Below are 17050 nucleotides of genomic sequence, written 5' to 3' on the forward strand. Positions count from 1 at the left end.
AAAAAACCTGCATCACACACATTAGGTTTTGATGGAGCGTGGCTATGCTGACCCACAAGAATACCTGTAGTTCCTCCAGCTGAGTGTGACGAGCTTAAGTGGCCAGAGACAAATTGGTGAATGAGTGCTATTTTAAGATATTTAATGGGCGGCAATTTAAGGAGTTCCTATCAGTGAGCGCACACAACTACATTTAAATGTAGCCCCATTGTATGAAATATAGATCGAAACTAATCCATCTTCTTAGCCTTGCATTCATTTGGAGAACATGAATACAATTGGTCTTTAGTATATGCTGTAGTACTGTACATTAGGCTACTGAATACTCACTATACCAGGAATCTGCCCATAAAATATATATATTTATTTTCGTTAGTATGATTATTATAAGAAACCAACTGGCTTATAACAATGTAAGTGATTTTTATTTATTCATAAGTGATTTAGATTAATTGTTTATTTTCTACTACTTTCTAACAAAGCTATTTTGTGCAGACATGGGCTTTTTGTGTTGCACCTTGTCACATAATACATGAAAGTGCTTTATTGCGCGGAACAGCTTGATACAAAATTATTGATGAGGCTTTGGCATCCTAGTAAAAGAATAAAAAAAAAAGTTTGCACCCTCACCCCCACGTGAATCCCAATTACCTAAAACACTCCAATCTCCGTTAGAGGGAAATGTTCACATTAGCCAATTCAGGGGTGGCTTACAATGCTGGAACAGGCTAAAATCAATGCTTCCAGTCACCTTTTAGCAGGACAAATGGACCCTATTGTTTAGACCTATATACCCCCCACCCCATCACCCCCCAACTTAGACAGCTGGGGGTAGACACACAGGCCAGAGAGCAGGGGGACTCCGAACACACCAGCAGAGTGTAGCACATGTATGGTGCTTTCTACAAGAGAGAGAAACACAGCACTCTGTCTGACCCCCAATCACATCCCAACTCTGAAGAGTCAATCAATGTGTTTTTAACTTTTGACATGGGGGTGCCTTCAAACAGGTCACAGTGGCAGCAGCAGGTCTGTGTGTGTGTGTGTGTGTGTGTGTGTGTGTGTGTGTGTGTGTGTGTGTGTGTGTGTGTGTGTGTGTGTGTGTGTGTGTGTGTGTTTGTGATCGTGTGTGCGCGCGTGCGTGGGTGCGCGTGGTGGACTGGAGTCTGGATGCTGGTTGGCACAGTCATGGCTCCTTGACGTCAGCGCTCAGTCCAGACTGCTTGCTGCTGCTGCTGATGCCGCTGCTGCTCTCAAACATGTCTTTGTTATTCAGAGCTTTCCATCAGAGAGCGGCGACCTGCAAAACACGGAGGGTGGCGTCTGCTCCGAGGAAGACTGCGCGCGCCTGTGTGTAAAGCCATACGTCAATACGACGGTGTGAGGGCGTGCGCGTGTTTGTACCGTTTACATAAGGATTCAATATGATGATAATGAGTATGATCACATTGTATTATTAGCCTATCAGTAGCCTATTTGATATTGTTGTTTTTTTAGTATCGTTTTTATTGTACATGTATTATTCATAATATTCTTTATTGTTCCTTTGGGCTACTTTCCGCATTTTTTGGTTTTAATAATAGGCTATATTTTAGAAATATATATTATTAGTATTTATCTATTATTCGGCTATTAGGCTAGGCTACTGAGAGCTTTTAATAGTACAAGGCTGTACATATATTCATTCATACCATTAGATGCCTTATGATAAATAATTAATTTTAAATAACAATAATAACCAAAAGGGCTACATGTTGTTAAATTACTCTAATAGATAAAACGGGAAATACAATACCTAAAATGCCTAATTTCCATGGAAAGACTTGATAATAATCCCTTAAAAGTGGCCCTAAATCCCAGTGTGTGTGTGTGTGTGTATAGGCTAAACAATGAAACGGACCTGCTCGGTGCCTTCAGAATCTACAGAACTAGATGGCTGCTGGGCCGAGCGGTCCGGCTTCGCTCCGTGCTCTACGGTGTGTCTTTCTCTCTCTCTCTCTCGCTCTCTCTCTCCCCACGCGCGAGAAATCCGCGACACATTTTGTCAGCAGCCACTGAGCATGGGTCCCCTTGGTAATAGAATAGCCAATGTAATTTGACACTTCAACTTACTGCGCTCTCTCCGAGTCTATTCAGTTACTCACCCACTGACGTTGAGCCCATTCTCAGTGGCCGTGAGGGGGGGAAGATATTTAAAAACAAGAGCCCGAATTTTTTTTCTTAACCGAGGACTTTCTCCGCTTTGGAAACCCCGGTAAGTGAGTGCAAACTTAGCGTTGCTTTTATTTATTCCCAGTGTCGCGCCTGGCGAGGCTCCTGTCTCGGGGAAAAAGAAGGGGTTTTGTTTCCACTTTGGCTCAGATTGTTTCTCAACAATAGAGTGACCACTTGAACTGGCACCGAGGAGCACGTCGGAGCACGTAATGATCAACCTTGGCTTCTTTTTTTTATTTACCAATAACGCTGCTGCTGCTCGCTGTAGGGATTGAACCGGCGGGCTGTTAAGCAGGTTGTGCATTTCGTTAGTAACAGATGCCGCGTTGATCTCCAAAGCGTTGGGGCTTCGGAGGCTACATTGTAGCAGCCTGGATGCAGAATGAATCATACCCGCGCTGCTGTGCTTGTCTGTGTGCGTGTGTGTGCAAGGTTTAGAGGTTGGTCTTGCCTTTTTTTAATGTTACCCCATCGGGCTTCTGATTGAGCAAAAAGCACATGGTTTGTCCAATGTGGGTTTGGTGGTGGTGGTGTTGTAGCGGAACCGAAGCGATGCATGCAGAATGACTGACTGTGTGGAGTGTGGACATGGTAAGGCAGCGGTCCAGGCAGTTGCGCGAAATGTATCTAAGAGTGTCACGTTAAATGGTTATTTCTGAACTTTGTTACCCAGAGGCACATGTGTATCTACTATTAAATATCAATGTATTCATGTCAGACAGCTTGGAGCATGCTGTATAGACTATAGTAGTAGGTTATCATCTCTCTGTCTGCTTCGTGAGGGGTTTAACAAGTTGACTCCCCCAAAATTCCTGCTGTCTGAATATGGAACCAGTTGGGTTTTGAGGAGGGGGATGAGGGGGCCTCTCATTCCGAACTGGACTCATTTTAATTTGCTGTACATCTGTCCAGGAAGCACAAAAAGAAGCATGGCCAAGTGGGAAAACAAAGTAGGCTATGGCTCTGCCCCCTGATCTGCTGCCTAACCATTGTCAATGAAAGAGAGAGAGAGAGAGAGAGAGAGAGAGAGAGAGAGAGAGGGTGTCTGTGTGTGTGTGTGTGTGTGTGTGTGTGTGTGTGTGTGTGTGTGTGTGTGTGTGTGTGTGTGTGTGTGTGTGTGTGTGTGTGCGCGTGCGTGTGCGTGTGTTTTCCTCATGTACACACTCACCATACGTCTGCTTTCTGAGCATCAACAAACATATACAGATGTTCTCTTTTCTGTCGAGATGTTCAGGAGAGCTCTTCCTGTTTTTGTTATGTTGCTGAAAAGTTCATTCTCTCCTGTATCTGCTGCAGGATCCCAATCAAACTCTTTGGATCCGGTTTGCTGGCGGGTGTGTGTGTGGAGGGGTTCACATATAACTTGTTTGGGGGGATTTTGCCAGTTACAGAGTGTCCTCTCTTGCTTGCTTGCTATGTAGTTTGAGTTCATATTATTTAATCCAAGGGACTGCTGTCCGTGGTTGAATCGCTGCTGCCGGCACTGACAGGCTTCCAAACGCTGGTTTTGAAAAACTTTCAGATCCAGCTTTTGATGCCAAACTATAGGAAGCTGCCATTTTTGTTGCACCTGGCCCTCTTCACTCAAGTCGCTCCTTGAGCCACCTTACAATCTGTATGCTTCGGGGGCACTCGACAGCAGCACATGTGTGATTAAGCGCCGATTTGAGCTCTGAAAACTTCAAACTTTCAGTGGCTTGGTATAGATTAAGGTGGTGTCAGATAGAAGAGGAGAAGGAGGTTTTTCTGCACCCCCCCCCCCCTCTCTCTCTTCCCTCTCAGCCAAGGGGCCCCCAGGTTTGGACTCCTGAATAACCGTGGGGCAGACCCCACCAGGCTGACCTTCTTCTATTCAAGTTGAGGATGTTGAAACACCAGCCGTCAAACAAAAGCCACATTGAAACAGAGATCTGCAACCCAGCACGTGTGTCTGGGCGCTGAAGTAGACCATTTATTAACTCAGAGTTTCTTTAGTACTGACCAATGGGAGCGAAGCAGAACAATAAACATGCAAAGAGGGCACATTTAGCTGCTTCTGATTAGTGAACAACCCCCCCCCCCCCCAAAAAAAAAACATAAACACAAGATAAAGTGTACTTTACACGTTGACACTTTGAAATCGAATTGTGTATATCTTTCGCCTAAAACTAAAATACAAATATTTTTTTTGTGTCAGTGTGTGTTTGTGTGTATGGACTGCAGCCAGCCGGAGGGTCTTAGTGTGTGGCTCTGTGGATTGATAAAGGTAACACATTTGTTTCCCCGTGCAGTGCAGGCAGGGGTTTGAGAGCTCTCACCTACATATATCCACTATAGCCAGCTCTGGAGAGGTGAGAGTAAAAAAGGGCGGAAGCTGGAAATGGCCGTGCCACATGGGAAATAACTCAACTCTCAGATCAAGAGAGGACACACAAGAGGCCTCATTACCTTCCGGCAGATCCTGTGACTGAGAGAGAGAGAGCCAGAGTCAATGTGTCTCAAACAATACTGCGTCCGACGTCTGCTGCTGCTGTCTGATGCTCCTTTTGTCTCCAATAATATTCCTCGAGCACAACACAGTGTCATTTTACAACACCCGAGCAGTTAAGATGTAAACGCTGCTTTTGTTAAATATGTCATTCCCCTTCCTCTCCCAGAGTGCTTTGCAGCCCTGAGCCTCCTCTTTTTTTTACCAACAGTGTGTGCATAAAGCGAGCCTGTAAACAGCGGCGTTAGATGGTGTATAATGTTATTGATTCGACTTGGGAATTCCACTAGCGGCGAAGTAGCTCCCGGCACGAGGGGGGGAGGGAGGGCTCTTTCTTAAGGGAAGAAAGAAGAGTAAGCAAGCAAGCGATGGTCCGACTTTCCCGTCCACGCCGGGTCAGAGCCTGTGGGAGGTTTGTGTGTAGGTTTTTTTTTACCCGCTCAAGGTCTCTTTTGTGTTGTCTTTGCTCCAAGAGAATAAACTCCTGGGATGAATCACCCTGCTATAACACTGGTATGGCTATTTTCAATGAGCGAGAGGGAGAGTGCAAAAGTGTGTCACCGGGCGGCCAGCTGGAGTAGCTTAATCATGAGTTTATTTTTTTTGTTAGTTTGGTGTCAAACAGCACTCTGCTTTTTTTATGATCCTGTCATTGTGTGAGCAACTTACTACAAGATCCCAAAGAGTTATTTGGACACTTGCAAGAACTATTGGTAGAAATTAAGAAACTACTCCACCAATAGTTCTCCAACAAGGAAGTCCATTTATTCAAGCACTACAACTCCACCACATTGCTTTAGAGGTAAATACTGTGGTTTTGAACTGGGCTACATTTGTTTTAAAGCTATAGCGTAGATACTCCTACTACTGATACCACTTTACCTGGCAGATAGACCTTTAACTTGCGAATCTGATCGTTTTGGAAATCTTGTTGTTGTTATAGATCGAACCAGTGTTTCCCGGACACTCTTGTATTGTGATCCACTGAGAAAGAACCAATACATTCAGACACATTTGACAAAGAAGGTTACTAAAGCTGAGTGCAAGTGATTAACAGTGCTCAGAATTCTTTGGAATTTGGTCCTACCACAGTTAGTCAGCCCACAAGACTCTCTGGAGCGCAGGAACTTTGGTGTTGCTTGTGAATGATGCAACCCATTATACACACACACACACACACACACACACACACACACACACACACACACACACACACACACACACACACACACACACACACACAGTAGTAACCCACTGTGGCATTGCTGGTTTTATTCCAGTCTGAATTCTTCATCCACCATTCTTGCAATAACTTTCTCCATCAAAACATGCCGTATTCTTCTTCCCACTTGTGTTATCCTGCATTCCTCATGAGTGTGATGATTTGTGAGCTGCAGTAACACGCGTACTGACTGATGGGAGATGGTATCCACAGCGGCGAGAATTGGTCAGACTGTACCTGTCAGTTTGACTGTTGACTGTTAATATGAAGCTTCTATTTTCAAAACACAGGTCAGGGTGTGTGTGTGTGTGTGTGTGTGTGTGTGTGTGTGTGTGTGTGTGTGTGTGTGTGTGTGTGTGTGTGTGTGTGTGTGTGTGTGTGTGTGTGTGTGTGTGTGTGTGTGTGTGTGTGTGTGTGTGTGTGTGTGTGTGTGTGTGTGTGTGTGTGTGTGTGTGTGTGTGTGTGTGTGTGTGTGTGTGTGTGTGTGTGTGTGTGTGTGTGTGTGTGTGTGTGTGTGTGTGTGTGTGTGTGTGTGTGTGTGTGTGTGTGTGTGTGTGTGTGTGTGTGTGTGTGTGTGTGTGTGTGTGTGTGTGTGTGTGTGTGTGTGTGTGTGTGTGTGTCAGTGCAGCAGGGAGATACAAGGAGCAAAGCTAGGGATGGAGGTGCTGGGGTGACGCCAGACCACACATCATTTAATCACGTTAGAGTGTGTAACCGCGCTGTGCATATTTTCGGTTGCATCGGTGATAGGAGTTGTTATTGTACAAACTGTACGCACAGGGAGGGAGGACAGGGGGTGACAGGTTTAATGGGGAGAAGAAAAATAGTCCTTATTTTTGTTTATTGTTCTGAGATTAGTTAAATGTTTGATTCATTACAGCTTCACGTACCAAAATGGAATTGTAAAAGTTGCATTGCGAAATGGGTTTCTGTGAAATTTTTAAGCAACAACACTCAAGACCCCACTTAAAAACTTTTGAGCCGCGTGGAAGGATGGCCGCTGTGCATATTAGCATTGGATTTGAACGTGTCCTTTTGGCCTAATCCCACTGTTGACTCGCCTGCTAAATACTGAGTGTGTTATTTTTGCTCTTTTTAGGGAGCCCCTCTCTGCGTAATCTCACTTAATCTAATCTAGCCCCCCCCCCCCCCCCCTTTATAATAGAGCGGGGAACGACGTGACTTTATAGAAACAGCTTTAGCACCGATCCATACCAAACAGACTATAGTGTGCCCGGCTTCTTTCCCCAACGCCTCTAGGCAAAACTCTTGTGAAAATGCAAGTGACCCCTTGCGCCCCTTGTTAGTCCGAACAATAGGGCCTGCCTCCTCTTACAGCTGCAGCCGTGCTGGAGGGGAAGTTAGCCGGAACAGAAAATCACACACATCTCGTGATTGAATAGGTCTAAATGCTGTATTTCTGGCTGGATCCCATGGCTGCTTGCTTAGTACAGCGGGAAAAGTCCCCTCTTTATTTAAAATATCAGTTACGTGCAGGATCCATGGGCCGCAACTAATGATGATCTTTTTGTGTGTAAAATAGTGGAAAGTACCCATTATAATTCCCCTCGTCATAAGGTTAGGTCACATGCTGTTTTGTTCAATAGCATGTACGACAAGGACAAGTGTTAATTTGCCACTTAAAAGATGCTTGAACCAGCAAGTGTTTGGCATTCTTTGCTTAGAAAAAGTTGAATCGCTGCAGCTCTAGCAGAATGTGTTGTCAATCTAAGCGACTGACGGAGAGTTCTTGAAGATATGGCATGAAGCTATAAACAAGATAATGAATTGACAACTATTTGGACACTTGTTTATTCATTTTTAGTCGTTTATCAAGCAAACACTGTCGAAACAGTCTCTGGTTCCAGCTTCCTGAAGATGAGAAATATACTGTGTGTCTTTGTTTGTTTGTTTTACTGAATTGTTAAATGTCAACTGTTAATTCATTTTGACAGAACAAGCAAATTGTAGACATCACTGTGTGGGACCCTGAGGAACTGTGAATTGTATAGACCAAACAATTCATTCATTTATTGACAGATAGTTATTAGTTGCAGCTCAAGTCTCAACTATAAGCATAGTGTTTGTATTTGAAGTTTTTGGGCTCTGAGGTTCCCCAGAAGATCCAGCTAATGTGAAATTTATCCATTGAATTAAAGTGTGATTCAAAAATACTAATACTTTGTTGCCAACAGCAGGCTTTCAAGAGTCAAACAGGGGAGTGAGAGTGCATCGTTTGAGTTGGTTAAAAAATGGATGGATATAATTGGAGCTTTTTAGGCCACCCTAGTATAGTAGCAGGCATGTGCATGTTGTATGGGAGGTACTGTGAAAAACATAGGCAGATGACATCACGGCGCCACAGAATTAAGTGTAAACAAGAGGCTCTGAATCACAAATAACATCCGCCTCCGCCAAAGTCTCGGCTTCTATAAATTAAACTCCAAGTCCGATCCGGGAAAACCTTGAAAAAAGGGAGGGTTGCGAAGTTTTGTGTGGCGTGGGATTGTGTTGCACGGCCTCTAAGATTTCAGTGCAGACCGGAGAAGGTGGCAGCTGCTCTCTAAAAAGAAAAAAGAAAAATCGAAAAATGTCTCAAGAAATGTAATCTCGAAAAAGGAAAAAAAAGGAAGGAAGGAAGGAAGGTAGGAAGACTCCTAAAGGGGCTCTGTTGAAGCATCACAGAATCTAGTGCTCTGGAGGGTTTCTTTTTTCTTTTTCTTAGTAGAGAGAGAGAAAGATCCACACCTCTAGTGAGTAATGAAGGTGATTCTGAGCAAGTGGTGGAATTACATTCAACAGAGCCCGCGGGGGTCCATATCTCATTGTTCTCTGACAGGGAAAATTAACTGGGATTTACTAATACACAGGGAACGTCCTCCCCTCCTCTCTCTCTCTCTCTCTCTCTCTCTCTCTCTCTCTCTCTCTCTCTTTTAAAGAAAAGGTCTGAGGGTAATCTCTTTCCCCGGCAACACACACACTCCCCCCATCATAGTCCTCCCGCCGTCCACCACCCATCACCCCTCCACTCACACACAGACACACACACACACACGCACAACAGCCCCCCCAAAACACAAATGTCAAGACGCTTTCAAGTTTGCTATCAAGATGGGAAAACACAAGCAGATAAAATCCCCGGCATGTTGCGCAGCTTCTCCCCTCGTCTGTTGCCATATGTCGACACACGAGAGGGCTTCCATTCAAATATTGTTTTGCATTTGCATCGCGTGCAGTCCACTGTGACAAAGGCTGATATGACCCGAAGCAAAGTAGGGGCTCTCATTTTCAGAATCAGGATGGCTCCTTTTAGTTAAATAGTTTTTGAAATGACCAACAGGGCATTTTTAATGTTATTTTGATTTATTTGTGTTTTATTTTACAGCACTTGAATACTTGGGGACGGTATGTTCCTAGTTATGATTTGAATAACAGTTTAACGACAGAAAGTCATAAATCCCCTTCATGGAGGTTTTCATTGCGTGGGATTTGATCGCATTTTGATTGACGTTGCGTGAGAGAGATACCCCCAGCAGCTGTCATCGGATTCCTGATTATTGCTGGTTTTGGCCTCTTAGATCATGCGAGGATTTGCTGCTTTTCTTTTGTTTTATATCACTGAGTGAACGCTGAATATCTTGGGTTTAAGGACTTGTGGTTGAGCCAAACAAACTGGGAATTAATGATACACATTTTTCCACAATTGTCTGCCATGTGTCAGTTAAAAGATTGTAGTTGTTAAGTTGTTCTTTTTTGTTAAATTCTAATTGAGGCATGGAAATAACTCTGTGAATGTCAATGTTAAAGCAGTGCAAATAGCACAATAAAGAAAATACAGTTACTCAACATTTTGTAATCAGCTAGAAGAAGAAGCTGATAAACACGGTTGGTTTCCTGTGCTCTAAAAAGTGTAACTTCATATGGGTACAATGGAGACTTCACTTGTCGACATCCATTTTTTTCTTCCAGTTTTGGTCCCCCCTCTCTATAAACATTAAGAGTGTAACTCGAACTCTCTTCCAAACAGCAGCAGCAATGATTCATGAGAAACAATCTGCTGGACCCTTCAGTTTGTTTCGGGAGCAAGCGCACGAGTGCTGAGTGAGAACTACAAGACTTCAAATAAATGATTATGTTCATGAAGTATTTTTGGAATCTTTGTTTTGTAATGTCCAAATATAGTGAAAAAATGGGTTTCAGACCTCAAGATAGTGTCTTCAAATGACTTGTATCCAAAACTGCAATATGTATTCAATTTACACTAGAAAAAAAAAGATAGAGAAAGGCAACAACTGTAGATGATCGACTAATTCATCAACTGATGAATCTTATGATCAAAGTTCTCTGTCATCAGCCTGATTTAACTCTCTCTTTCTCACCCTGCTTCAACAAAAGTGTCTTAACTGATGATGAAGCGCAAGCAAAAAAGTAACACCACCGTCCGTGTGTCAGCTTACACTGCAGCCCCACTCTAACACGGTGTCTGTGTGCGGTCGGTTACCCAGGTGCAAGGCATGCATCACAGACCAGAGCTGATACACTAACGTGACAGCTGTGGGCAGTGAAAGAAGACCATGACGGAAGTCTCCAGCACTGGATAGGGGGGGAGAGAGAAGATATTAACCCTTAACATCCGACTTATGCATGTTGGGTCAAAAGTAGCACCCTATCAGTTTTCCATCAGCCACTGCATAAATCATCTTAGGAATTGTAGGAAAAAAATCTGTGTTTTGCAATTAGTTTTGATTGGTATGGCAAAGCAGCATGACGTTTTGTGGCGCAGATTTGCCACAATGTAAACAAATATGGACATGACCAGCTTGGCGGCATCTCCGGTGCAACCCCAACACTTCCTGTTTACATCACCCACAGCATGATGGGAGCTGTAGTGCCAAGCATATCCATCTAAAAGTGGGAAATAAGAAAAATAGTTTTCCAGTAACAATCACACTTTCCTGTATCCATTCATGTGCCGACATGTGCTGCTGTGTGTTGAACACCTGTGGACAAGAAAAACTGAAAGTTTCCAATCATATACAATGTTTTTTTCCCATAAAAAGTTCCCCATATATAACACAAGTAATACAATTGACTTAATTGAATTAAAGGTATTTTATGAGCCAAACTTACTCTGAACAGAACTGATATTTTATGAGCCAAACTTACTCTGAACAGAACTGATATATAGCTTGTCCAGTGGTCAACGGGTTAAAAGCTACACCGTGGGACATGTCTTTGAAACTTGGAATATGTTTGTGTTTGGGCACAGTGTGAAGGCTACCAGAAAACATGGCTCTTTGCCACGCCCAATGCCGTCCCAATAGTGACTTCAAAATATCTCTTCTGTAAACCCATCCTGTCTGTCTCCTTACGTTCCCTCGTCCGGTGGCTGGCGGCGGGGGGAAAACAAACAACATTGTTTCATCCAGTTTATAGCCACCGCAGATATCATACACACCACTGTTGTTTCCGATGAATGCTAATTAATTGGGAAGCATTTGTCTGCATCTAAACACCCACAGCGAGACACACAAACGCAGACCCACTTAACGCTCCTATTTTTAGGTGCGGAGAATTGCGTAAGCTCTTCTCTCTCTAACGACAGGGTGCTCTCACTTTGTCAGTATCAAACGGTGACGAGCTGTAACCTACAAGATTATTTTTACACGCACACACACACATTGATTGCACCCCCTTTACTCCTTGGCGAGCGGTGTGTGTGGCCTCAACGGGTCCCACACAGCTTCCAAAAAAAATGTTGACGGCCGACGCTATTTCTGACCATCTGCTCTAAAAGGAGGGCATGTTTGAGTCACAGACGCTGTGGTGTGAGGCTGCGCCCGTGATGTGCCTGGCATGTGAGATGGCTCACCCGAGGGCCCAGCATCCTTCGTGTCACCATGGGCGTACACAGTGCACGGCTGGTTTCACTAATGTGTGTTACATTAGCATGAAGGGTGATGGATGGAGATGGGGTTGTTGAGCGGAGGGAGGGGCAGATCCTCTACATCTTGGACGAAGAACAAGAGAGGAGATATCCATGTGCCTGACTTATGGTGTAGACATTCGTCAGCGAGATGACATAGTCCGAGGTCAAAAATATCTCAGCTGAACGTGTCTGTGCTTTAATGTGTGAGTGTGTGTGTGTGTGTGTCATTTGCGAGGTCGGAATGTATAACCTTATCCGGGCTGGATGGGGCGGGGGGACACTTTGTGTTATTTTTTAGTTTTTCATGCTGGTCCTTTTTTCTGCTTTGCATCTTCATGATTCCATACTTTCAATACATGTTTGTGTTCAAACATATACAGTTCCTGTTTGGTTATTTTTATCCCAATAGTCTTTGTTTTCTCAATGTGCTTGTGCATCTGCGTCATTTAAACCTGTTTCTAATATGCATCAGCTTATCAAGTATTATCTAAAAGACCACTCCACATAATGCGAGAAAATTGTGAAAAGTACAGTATGCATTCCAGTCCCATTTTATCAAAACCAAATAACGTTCATTTTGCCATCATGCAGGACCAATAATACCAGCAAATGTTTATAGCATTTGAGAAGTTGGAATCAGTACATTTTGTCTCTTTTTCTTAAGGACTTACTTAATTTATGCAAAATAGCTGCCAATGCTATTAGTTTCTGTTTAAAAGCATCTCTCCTTAAAACGGTCCGCTCCAGTTATTGGCTGCAGCTCTTAAAGAAACACCACACACTGCTTCTTGACCTTTCGATGTCAGAGGTCAAATGGCACGTCTTGGTTTAAGGCCCACAGTTTTCCCCGCAAGGACCACCACCGTCATTCAGAAAACATACCTGCTATCATGACCTAATTGCAGAGCTCATGAATCCATCACAATACTTGTTTTTTGTTTGTTGTTGTTTTATTGGTGGGACATCAGTTTATCTCCAGCAAATTGAAAAAGCAAATCACCCCGGGCTGCGTATCGTGTGCATCCTCTTTGTGTGCGGCAGACACTTCCTTTCGGAGGGAGGGAGGGAGGTGGAGAGAGGAGATCATGGGAGCTCTAATTATATTTATGTTTGGGTCCCATTCAATCTGTCACAGTACATTTTGCCTGACTTGTCATATTGTAAATAATTACAGCAGATTAGATGCCGGTTATGAACTCAAAAAGGGCCGGGGAAGGATTTGCTTTGGTTGTTTTTTTCGTGTCCTGGTGATCACTGTATTTGTTTGTTTCTCTGACGGGGCTAGTTGTGATGATATTAGCCGTAGTGGTGTTCCCTGGTTGTTTTCCAATACATTTTAATTGGGAGGAGAATGGGTAATGTCACCGGAGTTGGCTTTGAAGAAGAGAACCTCCCCCACCCCCTACACCCCACTCTCCCCCTTTCAGAAGAGCGGGCAGTCTTCCAAGAGTGGAAGAATGCCTCTGAAAGGCCCTCGTGTTTCATGAGCCATCCTCCACTTTTTTTTTTGTTTTCTTATTTGTCTGGGATCAAAGATGGGCGAGGAGCAGCAGCAGCAGCAGCAGCGATGGAAAGTTTGACTCTCTGTCTCTGGCAAGTGGCTTCTTTCAAACCAGTGCAGTAGAAAGAAAGAGAGAAATGTTTGATTCATCTGGAGTAAGCCGCTAGGTGCTGGGGCTATAGGGTAGACTTCTGGTCACTGATGAAAGAATGGTTCCCCACCGCACGCTTCTTATAAAACTCTGATAGCCATCGTCTGTTTAGACTTAAAGCCGACACAATATTATTCATAAATATATCCTCATGATTATTAGTTCAGTCCCTCATTCATCAGTCGGTAGCACTCCCCAAATCCCTAAAAAGATTATTTTGAAATGAATGAACTCGCAATTCCACCAATGCCATTTCGTTAGCGTTGTTTGTGCATGTTTTTCTGCCACCTTGGGCACGAACACATGAAGGCTATATGAGCTTCATATTGTCTGAGCAGTTGCTTCATTTGTCTACAAAATGGCTTGTTTGTAGAAGCCATGAATGTTGCATCCCCCGATTTGTATGCGAGACACATCTACCCAAATAAAGCCACACAAAATATTTCCCTAATGTTCACTGCAGCAAAATGACACTTCAGCCTCTTTATTTATGCCACTGTCTTTACCTGAAGACATAACTTCATCCAAGATCATTTATAGTCGCCGATATCAACTTGCCATATATTATGGATTGGAGCATGCTGGGAGTTTTCTAAGAGGGGAAATATTACTTATTTGTGTCATTACTTTTGCCGCTGCATAGGAAATGTTTTGCATAATAAACAGCCGAGACAACAAGTGAAAAATGAATGAGCAATGTATATAGTTTATGATGCGTGTGGTGTGTGATGTTTGCTGATGAGTGAAAAACAAAAAAAAACATGCCATTCTCTTTGGAGTGATCGTCAACCATCCATTTTCATAATGTCATCGTTCTGCAAGGAAGTGTTTTTTAAATTTTTTTTTATCAATCTCCACAGTTTGCATTGTCATTTACCCCAAGGATCTCGCTACAATCTGAAATTTTAAGAACAATGAGGATGAAAGCCAAGATGGCCGAAGATAAGAAGACACATATCAGCAGATTAGGGATGTTGGAAAGGAGGAGTTTTCACTTTGCTGAACTTCCAAAGCATTCATTCTTTATTTATTTCAATATTTAGCTCCTGCCTGTTTAAAATCAAAAAAGTTTCTCACTTTCTTTAAAGCTCTGGGAGAGAGAGAGAGGGGGGGGAGGACTGCTTCACGGGTGAAAGCCCTCGCACATGAATATTTAATGGTTGCATTTTAACCAGAGTCATAAAATCCAAGAGGATGTGGCTGAAAAGAGAGCAGTGAGGAGTGTGCAAAGCAGGCTACTTTGTTCCTTTATAGTCTGAGAGCTGAATGCCTGAAAGTCATGTAGCTCTTTTTTTTCTGGCTGCTGCCGTGAATCAAATATGTGGATTGTGTCGGGGGCTAATTTAAAGCCCTGGCCACGTTTAAGCGATGTGTTTGCGGCCTGTTTTTGCAGGGTAAGCAGCTTGTTCTACAGCAGGGATGAAGAAATCTTGGACCTCAGGGGGCTGCACTAAAAATGTTTCATTTTGACACTTCCTCAATGTGCACTCAGGGAAAATGGATTTGATACACTTACTCCATTTGGCCAGTTGACCAGATTCAGGAGCAACATCTATTCAATACTCATCAATTTAAGCTTAATGTAGTTTGAGCCTAAAAAAAAAGAGGGTGGATATCTGCAGATATTTAATATGCAACCTCTGTTTCTTCTCCTTCTACTTCTTGGTCTTGTCATACATTTTTAAAATTCTCTTCAGCCCCTCCGCTGAGCCAGACTTCTCGCTGCAGACGAGACAAGACACTGAGCTGATTGTTAAGTTTGATAAAGCTCTGTGTTTGTGCATGGCGGGCGGCGGGGTTATATTTTTCGTGTCTGAAAAAGCTTTTTGCTGCACCGAGGTAATCATTTGTCATCCAATATTGAATCTAGTTAAATGGACTCATAAATTGCAATCACTTAGCTCAGCCCAACTATTACGTTTAATATTGCTTTGTGGAAAAAGGTCAGCCGGGCGGTAGATCAGGTTCCAGCAGCCCAGATAATTCAGCTGTCTTTTTATTAGTCTTTTTAAGCTCCGGAAAAAATCAGCAGCCATGCGAACCGACTGTACAGTACTTATCGGACAGGCAGCACAGGATATACGCAGCGGCCACAGTTTATGTTTTCTAGCCTTAGATATCCTTAATGCAGTGTTTAGAGTGTGTGTGTATGTGTGTGGTTAGCTGCTTGCAGATAAATCACAGTGGATGCCCTTAAGGGAAACAAAATAGCAGGCTTTCCCCCCACTGAAAGGTCCAAAGTGCAGTTGTCCGCTCTGCCACGGCAACAATGGAGCAGTTGTGCAAACGGAGCCATCAGCGGCGCTGGGCAAGCCTGGCAAACCAGCTTATCAGGAGGCAGTGTGCTTTGAGCAGTGGGTGGGGGAGTGGTGGTGGTGGTGGTGGCAGGAGGAGGTGAGAGTGCATTGAGTGGTACACAACCTCTCAGTTCATTGCAAAGACGCAGCTGGGCAGTGCCCTACGCTTGGCCCCTTTTGTGCTCACATCTTACTTCCTTAAAGCTATAGTGCGTAACTTCTGTTGCCCCCATGAGGAATTCTGAGTAGATACAACAACAATGTCGGTGCATCTTCATGAAGTAGACCTTCGGTGATTGCACATGGATTTTATACCATCTTCTCTACTTTCAGGTTTTTTCAGGAATTAACAACTGAAACACTTCGTGGGCTCTTCTTGGGATTTTTCCAGTGTCAGGGGGTGACACCAGTCTGTAAATGCTGCCATACTGACAAACTCAGAGAGAGTTTTGTGGAGCTGATGGGCTTAATCAACGTTGTGTCAACTTGTTTGGCGATGGCTTGAATGTAACTGACATTCATTTATATCTAAAAAGGGTTTGCATGTGTGTGTTCATGTATGAGGTCATGTAAAGGACTACTCCAGCAAAACTCTTTCATGGTCCTTTGTAAGTATCACACACACTCATCTCTCTTTAGAATGAGGCCCGGCATCAGTATGAAGTCAGTTAGTTTCCATTAACATCAATATGCAGTTTCTATTTTCCATCAATGGTTTGGTCCGTGACATACTGCATACATTCTTTTCATGAGGCATTTGAGTGTCCAAGTTGGACCGACAAGTGCAAAAACCCTACGATATTCAACGCAATGATATAAAACAGAGAAGGGAAAATTTAGTAGAGTTTGAGAAGCCGGAGCCAAATAATGTTTGGCACGTTCTCGGAGATCCCAAGCAGCAATGAGGAATCCTGCTGCCGAACTAAACCGCCATAAACATTTACATGACACTCAATCCTGAGTAAACTGTGCGTTTTAGCGTTGAAAGAGGACGCTGGGGTAAAGGCCCGGGGTATCAGCAGAGTAATAGTGGGAAGTACAGAGCTGAAGCAATTAGCTGATTAACTGTTTTGTCAAAGAATAATAACAATTGAAATGGAATTTTCTTCGACCCAAAAAAGGCCTTTCCCTAGTTTAAGCTTTTCATATGAGGGGATTTTCTGCTGCTTTTCTTAGATGAATATCTTCAAATACATCACCATGTGGCTGAAGGAGTTGTGATTTTATATATTCCACAGACCAAACCTTTAATCGATTCAGGAGATCACT

At 43.5% G+C, this 17050-nt stretch overlaps 1 protein-coding gene across 2 annotated transcripts in view; it reads left to right on the forward strand.

Moving 5' to 3' along the window:
• The first annotated feature begins 2151 nt into the window (after nucleotides 1–2151).
• The window catches only part of LOC307267364 (zinc finger MIZ domain-containing protein 1-like), a 109513-nt gene continuing 94614 nt past the window's right edge, over nucleotides 2152–17050 (forward strand). For both annotated transcript variants that reach the window (XM_080049677.1, XM_080049678.1), the window contains exon 1: nucleotides 2152–2254. The gene's annotated coding sequence lies outside the window, so the exon portion shown is untranslated. The remainder of the gene's footprint in view (nucleotides 2255–17050) is intronic.

The sequence above is a fragment of the Ammodytes marinus genome, assembly GCF_949987685.1.
Source record: "Ammodytes marinus genome assembly, chromosome: 20".
NCBI classification, from domain to species: Eukaryota; Metazoa; Chordata; class Actinopteri; order Uranoscopiformes; family Ammodytidae; genus Ammodytes; species Ammodytes marinus.